Source organism: Cebus imitator, unplaced genomic scaffold (genome assembly GCF_001604975.1).
Source record: "Cebus imitator isolate Cc_AM_T3 unplaced genomic scaffold, Cebus_imitator-1.0 Scaffold629, whole genome shotgun sequence".
Lineage (NCBI taxonomy): Eukaryota > Metazoa > Chordata > Mammalia > Primates > Cebidae > Cebus > Cebus imitator.
Window position 1 is genome coordinate 407,977 of NW_016107944.1, and position 11,959 is coordinate 419,935.

An 11,959-nucleotide genomic window follows, 5' to 3' on the forward strand; every position below is an offset into this window, starting at 1 on the left:
AGAGACGGGGTTTCACCATGTTGACCAGGATGGTCTCGATCTCTTGACCTCGTGATCCACCCGCCTCGGCCTCCCAAAGTGCTGGGATTACAGGCTTGAGCCACCGCGCCCGGCAGAATCTGCATTCTTAACCATACTCTACGGAAGCCCCTCGTTGGGAGGATGTGGTAGGAAGCCCTCCCTACAGTGCCCAGCCCCGGGAGCACCTTCATACACGAAGCTGCTACAGCTGCTCCTGTCTCCCCAGACCTTATGTGGTCCCAGGCAGCCTGGAGGGCATCCCTCCCTCGGGGAGGGCCAAGAGTTTTAAAAGGACACAGACGCAAGATTCCTGGGTCTCTGAGGTCCTCCAGGGGCCATCCTTCCAGTCCCAACCCCTACTTGTCTCACAGTATCCCTCCTGAGTGGTCCTTTAGTCTCTACTTACACACTTTCAGGGACAGGGAGTTCACCAGCTCCCAAAACCACTTGAGCCAGCCGAGAGTGGTGGCTCACACCTGTCATCCCAGCACTTTGGGAGGCCGAGGTGAGTGGATCACAAGGTCAGGAGATCGAGACCATCCCGGCCAACATCTCTACTAAAATACAAAAAAATTTAGCCGGGCGTGGTGGAGTGTGGCTGTAGTCCCAACTACTTGGGAAGCTGAGGCAGGAGAATCGCTTGAATGCAGGAGGCGGGAGTTGCAGCGAGCTGAGATTGGGCCACTGCAACTTCTGCTGATGCAGCACAGGGAGACTCTGTCTCAAAAAAAAAAAAAAAAAAAAAAAAAACTTGAGCCAACATCTCTCTCTCCACTGGCTTGGCTCTGCCATCTGAAGTGAAAATTCTGCTGTGTTGGGAGAGCAGGAGGCCCAGGTGGTGCAGTGACGGAGCTGTCACTGTCAGTCCCTTGGATCTTCCTGGGCTGCTACCCACCAGCTGGGCTCAGGCATAGCAGCTCCTCTTCTTCCTCCTCCCCTTCCATGCACAAACCCCTGAACACACGCATCACACCAACTTCAAGCACTTATGTGTCATGTGAGCACAGTTACATAAATAGTCCATGGGCATGATTTTAAGGATCTTTAATGCTGAGGTTTCAAGGTAAAAGAATCCTTTGTCTTTTTTTGTGGAGAAAAGATTTGAACATGGAACATTTTTAGGAAGAAGAGTTTCTGTTTGGAAAACCTGCCTTCCATGGCTGCATAGCAAATCTGAGGGATCTCTCTCTGGCCCTGGGTTTTTTGTTTTTTTTTTTTTTTTTTTTTGAGACAGAGTTTCGCTCTTGTTACCCAGGCTGGAGTGCAATGGCACGATCTCGGCTCACCGCAACCTCCGCCTCCCGGGTTCAAGCAATTCTCCTGCCTCAGCCTCCTGAGTCGCTGGGATTACAGGCACGCGCCACCATGCCCAGCTAATTTTTTGTATTTTTAGTAGAGACAGGGTTTCACCATGTTGACCAGGATGGTCTCGATCTCTTGACCTCGTGATCCACCCTCCTCGGCCTCCCACAGTGCTGGGATTACAGGCTTGAGCCACCGCGCCCGGCCCGGCCCGGCCCTGGGTTTTAAATTTACATTACAAGCAGAAGATTCACATTGTTGCTGCCAGAGAGTGGGCTCGTTCCATGATGGGGGTCACCCATGCTTGCAGCGGATGCTTAATATCTGAGCACTGACGATACAGGCCCTGGAAAGACAGAGAGACTTCCTGCATGGAGCTTACCGTCTGGGGGAGCCGACCACCTGACCATCCCATGGGGAAACAGACTGTCACAGCGGGACAAGAGCCCATGGGAGGGTGCACAAACCCTGGCAGCTCATCCTGGGGAAGGTGATCTAGTCTGGGAAAAGGCTTCTCAGAGAAAGGGGCCTGTTTCATTTTTACTTTTTCATCGTAGGAAGAGCGCACAGTTTAAATGTTCAGCTTGATGAACTTTTACCCATCGGTGCACTCAGGCTCAGTTCCCAGACCACCCTGGATGAAGACCAAGTTCATGTCCAGCCCGTAGAGGGCTTCTTGTTCCCTCCCATCCAATACTTCCCCACAAGAAGTAACATTCTTCTCAGCCCTTTTGTCATAGATTAATTCTGCTTCTTTTTGAGCTTCCTAGGAATGGAGGTGTGTGGATGGTGCTCTTCTGAGTCCGTCTTCTTCACTCAACAGTGGCGCCTGTGAGATCCTCTCGTATTGTTGCATGTGGTCGTAGGTCATTCTTTTTCATTGCTGTATAATATTTCATTGTATGAATACACAGTCATTTGTTGATGTTTTCTGTTTATGGATATTTGGGTGGTGCTAGACAGTGCTAGTTTTTGGCTGAGTAGACGTTACCTTGCTATGCGGAAGCAGAAAGGATAGGGAGGAACATTTGGGAAAGTGGGAACAACACGCACAAAGGCCTTTGGCAGGAGGGGGAGCCTGCCTGGGGCCCTAGGGCTGGTGCGGCTGAGGGGCATCCCTTCTTGTACCCTGCTTCTAGGCTGCTGTGTTCTGAGCGCCTCCTGCCTTAGTCTGGTGCATGGCCCTCCACACCCATTCTCACCTCCTCCTGTTCCTTCCTGATCAGCAAGGGCTGGGAAGCTGAAGCTGCATTTCCAGGTTCCGTTGCAGCAGCTTCCAAGTGTGGGTTAGGATCCACCAGTAAACACACTCAGGTGGGACAAGGAGGCGGGGCGGGGAGGCATCTTCTCACAGCTCTGGACTATGTTCTGCCACCCAGCAGGGTCAAGGGAACATGGAAGTGTCTAAAGCAGTGTTCCAGTGTCTGGTCTTGAGCTACCCAGTGGCCCTGATCCCAGCTCCCTGCACCCCACAAAGATAGTGGTGCTTCAGTGGTGCCCTGATTCCCACCTCCCGGGCAGCTCCCTGGGCAGCTTGGTTCTGCCAGGCTTCGGGAGGCATGTGGCGGGGGCAACCCAAGACCTCTCCTCCAACTCATCCAGGGATTTTGTAAGTGCTAGATGCCTGCATCAAATCCTAGCTGCTCAAACACCTGGAGGTATCACTCACCCCTTGTGATGGCCACTGTAAAACCAAAAAATCAAATCAATCAATCAATCAAATGGCAAACGCTGGCAAGGATGTGGAGAAACTGCAGTGCTTGCATATTGTTGGTGTCAATGTCAACTGGTGCAGGTGTTGAGGAAAGCAGGATGAAGATTACACACACACACACACACACACACACACACACACACACACACACCAATTAAACAGAATTACCACAGGATCCAGGCATCCCACTCCTGGGAACATACCCAAAAGAATAGAGAGCAGGCCTCAAAGAGACGCACATCCGTGTTCACCACCGCCTTATTCCCAACAACCGAAACAGGGAAGCAGTCCCATGTTCATCCACGGATGAATGGAGAGGCGCAAAGTGGGACAGCTGCATGGCGGAATGTTCTTCCGCCTTCAAAAGGAAGGAAATTCTGCCACATGCTGCCACATGGATGGATCCTAAGCTAAATTAGCCAGTCACACAAGACAAACCGTGTGTGATTCCACGTGGCTGAGGCAGTAGAGTAGTCAGATCCCTAGAGACAGAGTAGAATGGAGGTGGCCAGCGGCTGGGGAAGGGGGAAGAAAGTCAGTGTTTCACGGGGAGAGTTTCATTTCTACAAGCTGAGAGGTTCTGGAGATGGACGTTGGGGATGTTTGCACAGCAGTGTGGCTATACTTAATGCCACTGAACCAGACATTTAACAATAGTTAAAACAGTAGCTTTTATGTTCCATGCATTTTACCACACATAAAGCAAAACCCCAAACTTAAAACCAAAAACACCAGAGAGGACCCTCTGCAGAGCCTTTCCTGTGTGTTGTCAGGTCAACTGATGCCCCATCTGTGAAAGACAGGGACAGAGTCAGGCCCACTTTACAACCGAGAAAACCAAGGCTCGGCCAGAGGAAGGAGGCGCCCAGCAGGTGGGCAGCAGAGGGGGCTGGACTCTGGGTCTCCCTCCTGATCTGTGCTCTTTCCACCAATCCTGTCCCCACGCCACCCCACCTCGCCCTAAGAAATCGTCCTTTAAGGAGCCAGTGTTTCCCTCTGCCAGAAGGAGGACAAAGCCCACCCACCCCAGCGGATCCACAGAAGGGAAGGCTGCTCCTGCCCCTCTTGGGACAGACCCCCCTTTCATCTCAGTCTGCATGGGGTGGGGGGCTCAGGCCCAGCCTCTCAGAGTCAGAGGGGCAGCTGGACTGGTTCAGACACACTAGACTGGTTTGAAACCCCGCCCCCCCGGCACAAACTCTGAACGTTTTCCCAGATTGTGACTAGGGGCCACTGCCAGGAGAGAGTGAGGGACCATTTACCCTCCTGTGCCCCCTGTCCCTGGGTCAGAGTCCCAAAATTCATTGCACCCACCCACCCTAGGGACAAAGTCCTCTGCACCTCTGCACAGGACAGGCAGCCAGCCCCTGGCTCAAGGCCTCACGAAGGTAAAGGAGCTGGGTCTACCTGTGCTACCACCTGACTTGGTCCAGGGCAGATGGCCCAGGGCTCCACCCCACCCAAGCTGACTTCTCCCAGTACCACCCAGAACCCAGGGTGTGGAGGGGCCCAGTGCCTGGGTCAGGGTTGCCACCTGCTGGTAACCATCGGGAGGTGCCGGCGCCTGGTGCCCTGCTGCATGCCAGGCAGCCACTCAGGGGCAGCGAGAGTTGTCACCCAGGAGGCCCGTCACCCAGGAGGCTTGTCATACAGGGGGGCTATCACCCAGGAGGAGCGTATGCCCACCCGCAAGTGCCAAGGGGCCTTTAGATAAGGTCTCCTTCAAGCTGCCAGGTGTCCTGAGGCAGCCATCACACAGTGTCACAAACCAGGTTTAACACAACAGAATTGTATCCTGTCAGGGTTCTGGAGGCCAGAGTCTGGGATCAGGGTCAGCAGGTCTTGCCCCTCCTGGCCCCTTCCCTGGCTTCCGCGGGTGGCCGGCTCCCATGGTGCTCTGAACGCACCACAGCAGCCTCTGCCTCCGTCTTTACGTGGCTTCCTCCCTGTGTCTCTGTGCAAATGCCCCTGCCTTATAATGACACCAGTCAATGGGTGAGGGCCCTCCCTAATCCGGCAAGCCCTTGTCTTCATCACATCTGCAGACACCCTGTTTCCACGTCAGGTCACCTTCACAAGTGCTGGGTGGACATGACTTTTGGGGAGGTCGCTACCGAACTCAGCACAGAGGCTCAGCTCACACACGGCTCCCTCCACGCAGCCCCGCCCCACCTCCTGCAGCATCCCCTGTCCTCTGAGCCCAGCAGGGCGCTGCTGGCCACTGGATGGGTCTGCACCACACTGCACTGGCTTGCTGGTTGTGAGGCATTTTCTCTCTACATTTTCTCTCTCTCCCAGCACACAGCTGAGCGGCGTCTCCTAGGGAGGCTGAGCTGGGTTAGGGTCCCCTTTTCTGTGCCCCACGGCCTGTGCTGTCCCGATCCTAGTGTTGTTCATGCATTCAGTAGGGGCGTGACCTCCCCACTTGCTGTGGACTCTACAGCCGGAATTTAGTTCTGTTTTCAGGCACCGTCACTGATGTGTGGGCCTAGAACACTCCAAACGGAGTCGGGTTTCCAGGTCGAAGCCTGGAAAGAACTGTCAGGTTTCCACGTGTAGCGTCTGTTCCATGACAAGATGTACAAGAGGGAAGAATGGAAGAGGCTGTGACCCCAGCCGTTTAGAGAAAGGGCTACGGTCAAAAACGGCCGCACAGTGAACCCCGTTGTCCATGGTGTTGAATTCTTGGAGACAGGTGCGTCCCTGCTGACCAGCAAAGTGAGAAACGATGTTCAAGATTGTTTTGATTCGAGTGCTTATGAAAAACAGGGATGGGTGGGACAGGGAGCGGATTTCTGCCCAAAGCAGTTCCTCCATGTGACCGGCAGGGCAAATGGCTGTGGACCAGCACGCAGCCAGCCACAGGGAAACCGGTGTGCGGAGATGCACTCCTGACAGTCACGTGCTTAAAATGCGAATCAAACGTGGGAAGTGCCAAGAGACGTTATATCAGGACACCACTCCGAATTTGGAAATGGAGGAGAGGTGGGCGGTGGGGAGGTGACCTATTTGAGCCACACGACCCCAGCCAGGAGAGGAGGCCTGGGGGAACCCGTCTTCTTTTTGTCACAAAAACAAAGTGTATGTTCATAGTAGATGACAATGGCGGTGATATTGAACGACCATCCTTAAAATTATATCACCTATATCTACTGATGACATTTCACAGTCTTCCTGTAAGCCATTCTAAGTGGCTGCAAAACATTCATTAAGTTTCCCCGTCTCTTACGTTTCCCCTGTTGCTGGGTATTCAGGGACTTTCTAGCTTTGGCAATTAAAGGTGATACTCAAGTGCAGGTGTAAAATATTGCGCACATTTTGGATTATTTTTTCGGGATAGATCCCTAGAAATGGAATTCCTGAGTTAAAAGGAGGGAGGACTTTTAAGTCCCTTGATTAGTGATTTCAAACTGGTGAGCCACGGCCAAGTTGGCTGTTAGCTGAGTTTCATTTGGCCTATGCAATTTTTTTTTCTTTTTTTGAGACAGAGTCTCACACTGTAGCCAGGGCTGGAGTGCAATGGGGCAATCTTAACTCACTGCAACCTCTGCCTCCCTGGTTCAAGCAATTCCTCTGCCTCAGCCTCCCAAGTAGCTGGGATTGCAGTTGCCCACCTCCACGCCCAGCTAAGTTTTTATATTTTTAGTAGAGATGGGTTTTCATTATGTTGGCCAGGTTGGTCTCGAACTCCTGACCTCGTGATCTGCCTGTCTTGGCCTCCCAAAGTGCTGGGATTACAGGTGTGAGCCACCATGCCCAGCCACAATTTTTTAAATATACATACAGTTTTTTGTTTTGTTTTTTAGATATAGGATCTCACTCTGTTGCCCAGGTTGGAGTGCAGTGGCATGATCATAACTCGATGCAGCCTCAAACTCTTGGGGTGAAGCAATCCTCCTGCCTCAGCCTTCACAGAGGCTGAGACTATAGGCATAGGCCACCATGCCTGGCTAAGTTTATCTTTGTTTTTGTAGAAACAGGTTATAGTATATTGTCCACGCTGATTTCAAACTCCTGGCCTCAAGCAATCCTCCTGCCTCAGTCTACCAAAGCACTGTGATTACAAGCATGAGCCACCTGGCCTGTGCACACATTTTAAAAAGTAAGATTTCCCATCAGAATGCAGATTTACAGCTTATCTTGGAAAATCTGAGCTACCTAGTCAATCAGTATAATCCACTGCATTATGAGATTGGAAGGGAGAAAGCCACATGATCATCATAATTGATGCAGAAAAAGCATTTAACAAAAGCCAGCATATTTTCATAATAAAAACATTCAACAGACTTGAAACAGAGGAAACTTTTTCAACATGAAAGAGCACATTTGTGAAAAACCAACAGCTAACCTCATACTTGATGATGAAAGGCTGAAAGCATTTATCCCAACAGAGGAAAAGGATGGGATGTCCAATTTTCACCACTTCTGTTCAGTACTGGGATTCCAGCCAGATAAATTAGGCAAGAAAAATAAATAAAAGCCATCATATTGGAAGGGAAGATATAAAATGATCTATTCACAGATGACATGATCTTATATAGAAAAAAATCCATTGAAAATGTATTAGCCCTAACAAAGAAATTCGGCAATATTGTGGTGTGCAAAGTCAACACACAAAAATTAGTTGTATTTCTACATACCAGCAACGAACAATCCAAGAAGAAAGTTAAGAAAACAATTCCACTTATAATAGCATCCTTAAGAATAAAATTTTTAAGAATAAATTTAACCAAGGAGATGAAAGACTTGTACACTGAAACTTAAATACTTTGCTGAAAGAAATGAAAGAAGACCTAAATACATGGTAACTCAGCTCATGTTTATGGACTAGAAGACTTAATATTGCTAAGATGCAATACCACGCAAAGCAGAATACAGACTCGATACAATCTCTATCAAAATTCCAATGGCCTTTTTTTTTTTTTTGTAGAAATGGAAAAACTGATCCCCAAATTGCTACAGAATTGCAAGGGGCCTCAAAGAGTCAAAACAATCTTGAAAAAAAAAAAAAAAGAAGTTGACTGACTCACATTTCCTGATTTCCAAAACTTACTACAAAGCTACAGCAATCAAAAGGTTGTGACATGGGCATAAGGACAGAATTACAGAATGGAATACAGACATATAGATAATGGAATGGATTGAGACAATGCAGACATATAGACAATGAAATCGATTAAGAGTCCAGAATTAAGCCCTCAGGCATATGGTCTCTTGATTTTTGTCAAGAATGCCAAGATTGCTCAGTGGGGAAAGGCCAATCTCTTCAAAGATGGTGCTCAGACTATTGGATATCCATAAAAAAGAATGAAATAGGATCCTTACCTCACACCATATACAAAAATTAACTTAAAATTGATTAAAATTATAAATATAAGAGCTGAAACTATAAAACTCTTAGAAGGAAACATAATGGTAAATCTTCATGACCTTGGATTTGGCAGTGGTTTTCTAGCTATGACAACAAAAGCACAGGCTGCAAAAGAAAAAATAACATGGACATCACCAAATTAAAAATGTACATGCAGTAGAGAACCCTATCAAGAGAGTGAAAAGGCAATCCACAGAATAGGAGAACATATTTGCAAAGCATATAGCTGATAAACATCTAGGATCCAGGATAGAGGAAGAACCCTCACAACTCAACAACAAAAAAACCAATCAACCCAATTTAAAAATGGGCAAAGGACTTAAATAGACATCTCACCAAAGAAAATATTGAAGTGGCCAATAAGCACAGGAAGAGATGTACAACATCATTAATCCTTAGGGACAGGAAATCAAAACCACAATGAGGTACCTCTTCACACCTACCAGGATGGTGGAGCAGGGGGAATAACAGGCATTGGTAAAAATGTGGAAAACTTGGAAGCTTTTTTTTTGTTGTTAATGAGTATTTTAATTCATGAAAATAAAAGTTAGAAATTACATGCTTAGTCTATACAAGTTTAACTTACTTTAGTCCCTTAGTGAATTGTGAATTGGCTCCTGTTAGTGGTCAGAGGAATGCTTTGTACTTGGTATAGAAACCAAATAAATCAAACTATTATCATCTTTTGAGTACAAACAATGTTTGTTTGTACAGTGCCAGTTTTATATTTAAGTAAATATTTAAATCTGCATTGAAGCAGCAAGGCTGCATCTTTCAACTGCCTGTGCTGGTTAAATGAAATGTTTAATCCTGCTGTGTCAAGCTCACTAGAAGGTCACCCCTCACTTTAAAGCCAAGAAGACTGCCACTGTCACTGCTATGGTAAGTCACAGCCAGCCAGCCTGCTAGCAAAAGGTGATAGCACCAGCATTATAAATAAGCAGGACTAGTTGTGAGGTAGCTACACAGTTTTCAAGACGCTGTTAATGAACATTATGGACAATGCATGGTGTAGCTAGTTGATAACACTTTAGCTGATTTTTTCATGAGATGGAAAAAAACATCAGCAAAATAAAGGCACATCTTCAGTTCATTTAGAAGTCAGCATCCAAGATAAAAGAATTCTCTGTGGGACTTGACACCACTCCCATCCTCTAATGCTCACCTACTCTCTTCTCAAAGAAGTTAATCTTTCCTTCCAGTGGAATATTCTCCATAAAGTCAAATGGATTCTCTACTCTGAAAACCTTGCTAAAACCCAGTTCCAGCATAAGTCTGTCTGCCACAAACTCAATGTATTGCTTCATTAGAGTGCAATTCATCCCAATGAGCTTCACAGGCAAGATCTCAGTGAGGAACTCCTGTTCTATCCGAACAGCATTGATAATTATTTCTCTTTCTCCCGGCTCTGATGGTTTGTGTACTAGGTGTTGGAACATCAGGCAAGCAAAATCACAGTGTAAACCCTCATCTCTGCTAAAAAGTTCATTAGAAAATGTGAGGCCAGGCATCAGTCCTCGTTTCTTAAGCCAGAATATGGAAGCTAAAGAACCAGAAAAGAAGACGCCTTCCACTGCAGCAAAGGCAGTTCACCATAGGTAGCCTCTTTGTCCCCAATCCAGCGCAAGGCCCGGTCTGCCTTCTTCTTGACACAAGGCATCGTTTCAATGGCATTGAAGAGAAATTCCCTTTCGCTGGGATCTTTTATATACGTGTCAGTAAGGAGACTATACATTTCAGAATGTATGTTGTCCATGCCAATTTGGAATCCATAGAAACAGCGGGCCTCTGTAATCTGAACTTCTTGGCTAAATCGCTCCACCAAGTTTTCATTTACTATGCCGTCACTTGCTGCAAAGAAACTCAGAACGTGGGATATAAAGTGTCTCTCCTCGGGCTTCAGGGATTCCCAGTGCCGAATGTCCTTGGACGGGTCCACCTCTTCGGCGGTCCAAAAGGAGGCCTCCGTCTTGTTTTTTTTTTGTTGTTGTTTCTTTTTGAGACAGAGTTTCGTTCTTGTTACTCAGGCTGGAGTGCAATGACGCGATCTCAGCTCACGCTCCACCTCCTAGGTTCAGGCAATTCTCCTGCCTCAGCCTCCCGAGTAGCTGGGACTACAGGCACGCGCCACCATGCCCAGCTAATTTTTTGTATTTTTAGTAGAGACGGGGTTTCACCATGTTGACCAGGATGGTCTCGATCTCTTGACCTCGTGATCCACCCGCCTCAGCCTCCCACAGTGCTGGGATTACAGGCGTGAGCCACCGCGCCCGGCCCTCCGCCTTCTTATACACCTGCCAGATATCGTGGTACTCGATGGGGAAAATGACAAAGCGGCGCGGTTTCTCTCAGCAGCGGCTCATCCGCCTCTCCGTGCGGGGCCGCTCTAGTTTTCGGCTCCGCGGGCTCCTGGAAGATCCTCCTCGCGGTCTTGCTGGCCAGGGCGCGGGTCCCCTTCAGGGCCGGGGCCGTGTTCTCTTCGTCGACCAGGCTGGGCCCCTTCAGCGGCGAGAGTTGCAGCTGCTGCGGGTCCAGGATGGGCGCGAGCGGGACGCGGACAGAGAGCACGGTGGCGGCGCGACGAAGGAGAGCTGGCAGTCGGGGCCGGGCGGCTGGGAAGGGGTGCACCGGGAGCTTTGTACACTGCTGGTGGGTACGCAAGACGGTGCAGTTGCTGTGGAAAACAATGTGGTGATTCCCCAAAAGGTTTAACATAGAATTACCCCGCATTCCCACTCCTAGGTGTGTATCCCAGAGGAGCGGATGACAAACACTTGTGCACAAATGGTCTTAGCAGTACATTGTAATTGCTGTAATGGCCAAAAGATGGAAACACCGCAAATGAATGGATACACAAAATGTGGTCTACCCATAATGGAATATTATTCAGACATAAAAAGTAAGGAAATACTGATACATGCTGTGACGTGGATAAGTTTATAAAAATAGTATGCTAAGTGAAGGAAGCTAGACATAAAATATTCCGTATGGTATGACTTCATTTATATGGAATGGCCAGAGTAGGTAAATCCATAAAAACAGAAAGAAGATGAATGGCTGTCAGGGAATGAAGGGAGGAGGAAATGAGGGGTGACTGCGTAAGGGCTGCGGGTCTCCTTTCCATGTGATGCGCATGTTCTGGAGCCGGTTACTGCTGATGGAAGCACAACACTGTGAGTGTATTAAGCACCACGGAATTGAACACTTTAAAATAGTTAAAATGATGGATTCTGTGTTATGTGAGCCAGTTGCAGTGGCTCAGTTCTGTAATTCCAGCACTTTGGGAGGCTGAGGTAGGAGGACTGCTTGGGGCCAAGGGTTTGAGGCCAGCCCGTGCAACCAGCAAGACCTTATCTCTAAAAAACTTAAAAATTTAGCCAGGTATTGAGGTGCACATCTGTAGCTACTCAAGAGGCTAAGGCTGGAGGTTCAGTTGTGCCCAGGACATCGAGGCCGAAGTGAGCTGAGACTGCAGGGGGTTTGTGAGTGTGTGTGTGGGGGGTGTGCCTGCAGGGCATGTGAGTGTGTGTGGGGTGTGTGAGTGTGTGTGG

The 11,959-nt window shown here is 48.5% G+C and overlaps 1 pseudogene; it reads right to left on the minus strand.

Annotated features, from left to right (window-relative positions):
• Positions 1-9,100: 9,100 nt before the first annotated feature.
• LOC108295298 overlaps positions 9,101-11,959 on the minus strand; it is a 3,803-nt pseudogene continuing 944 nt past the window's right edge.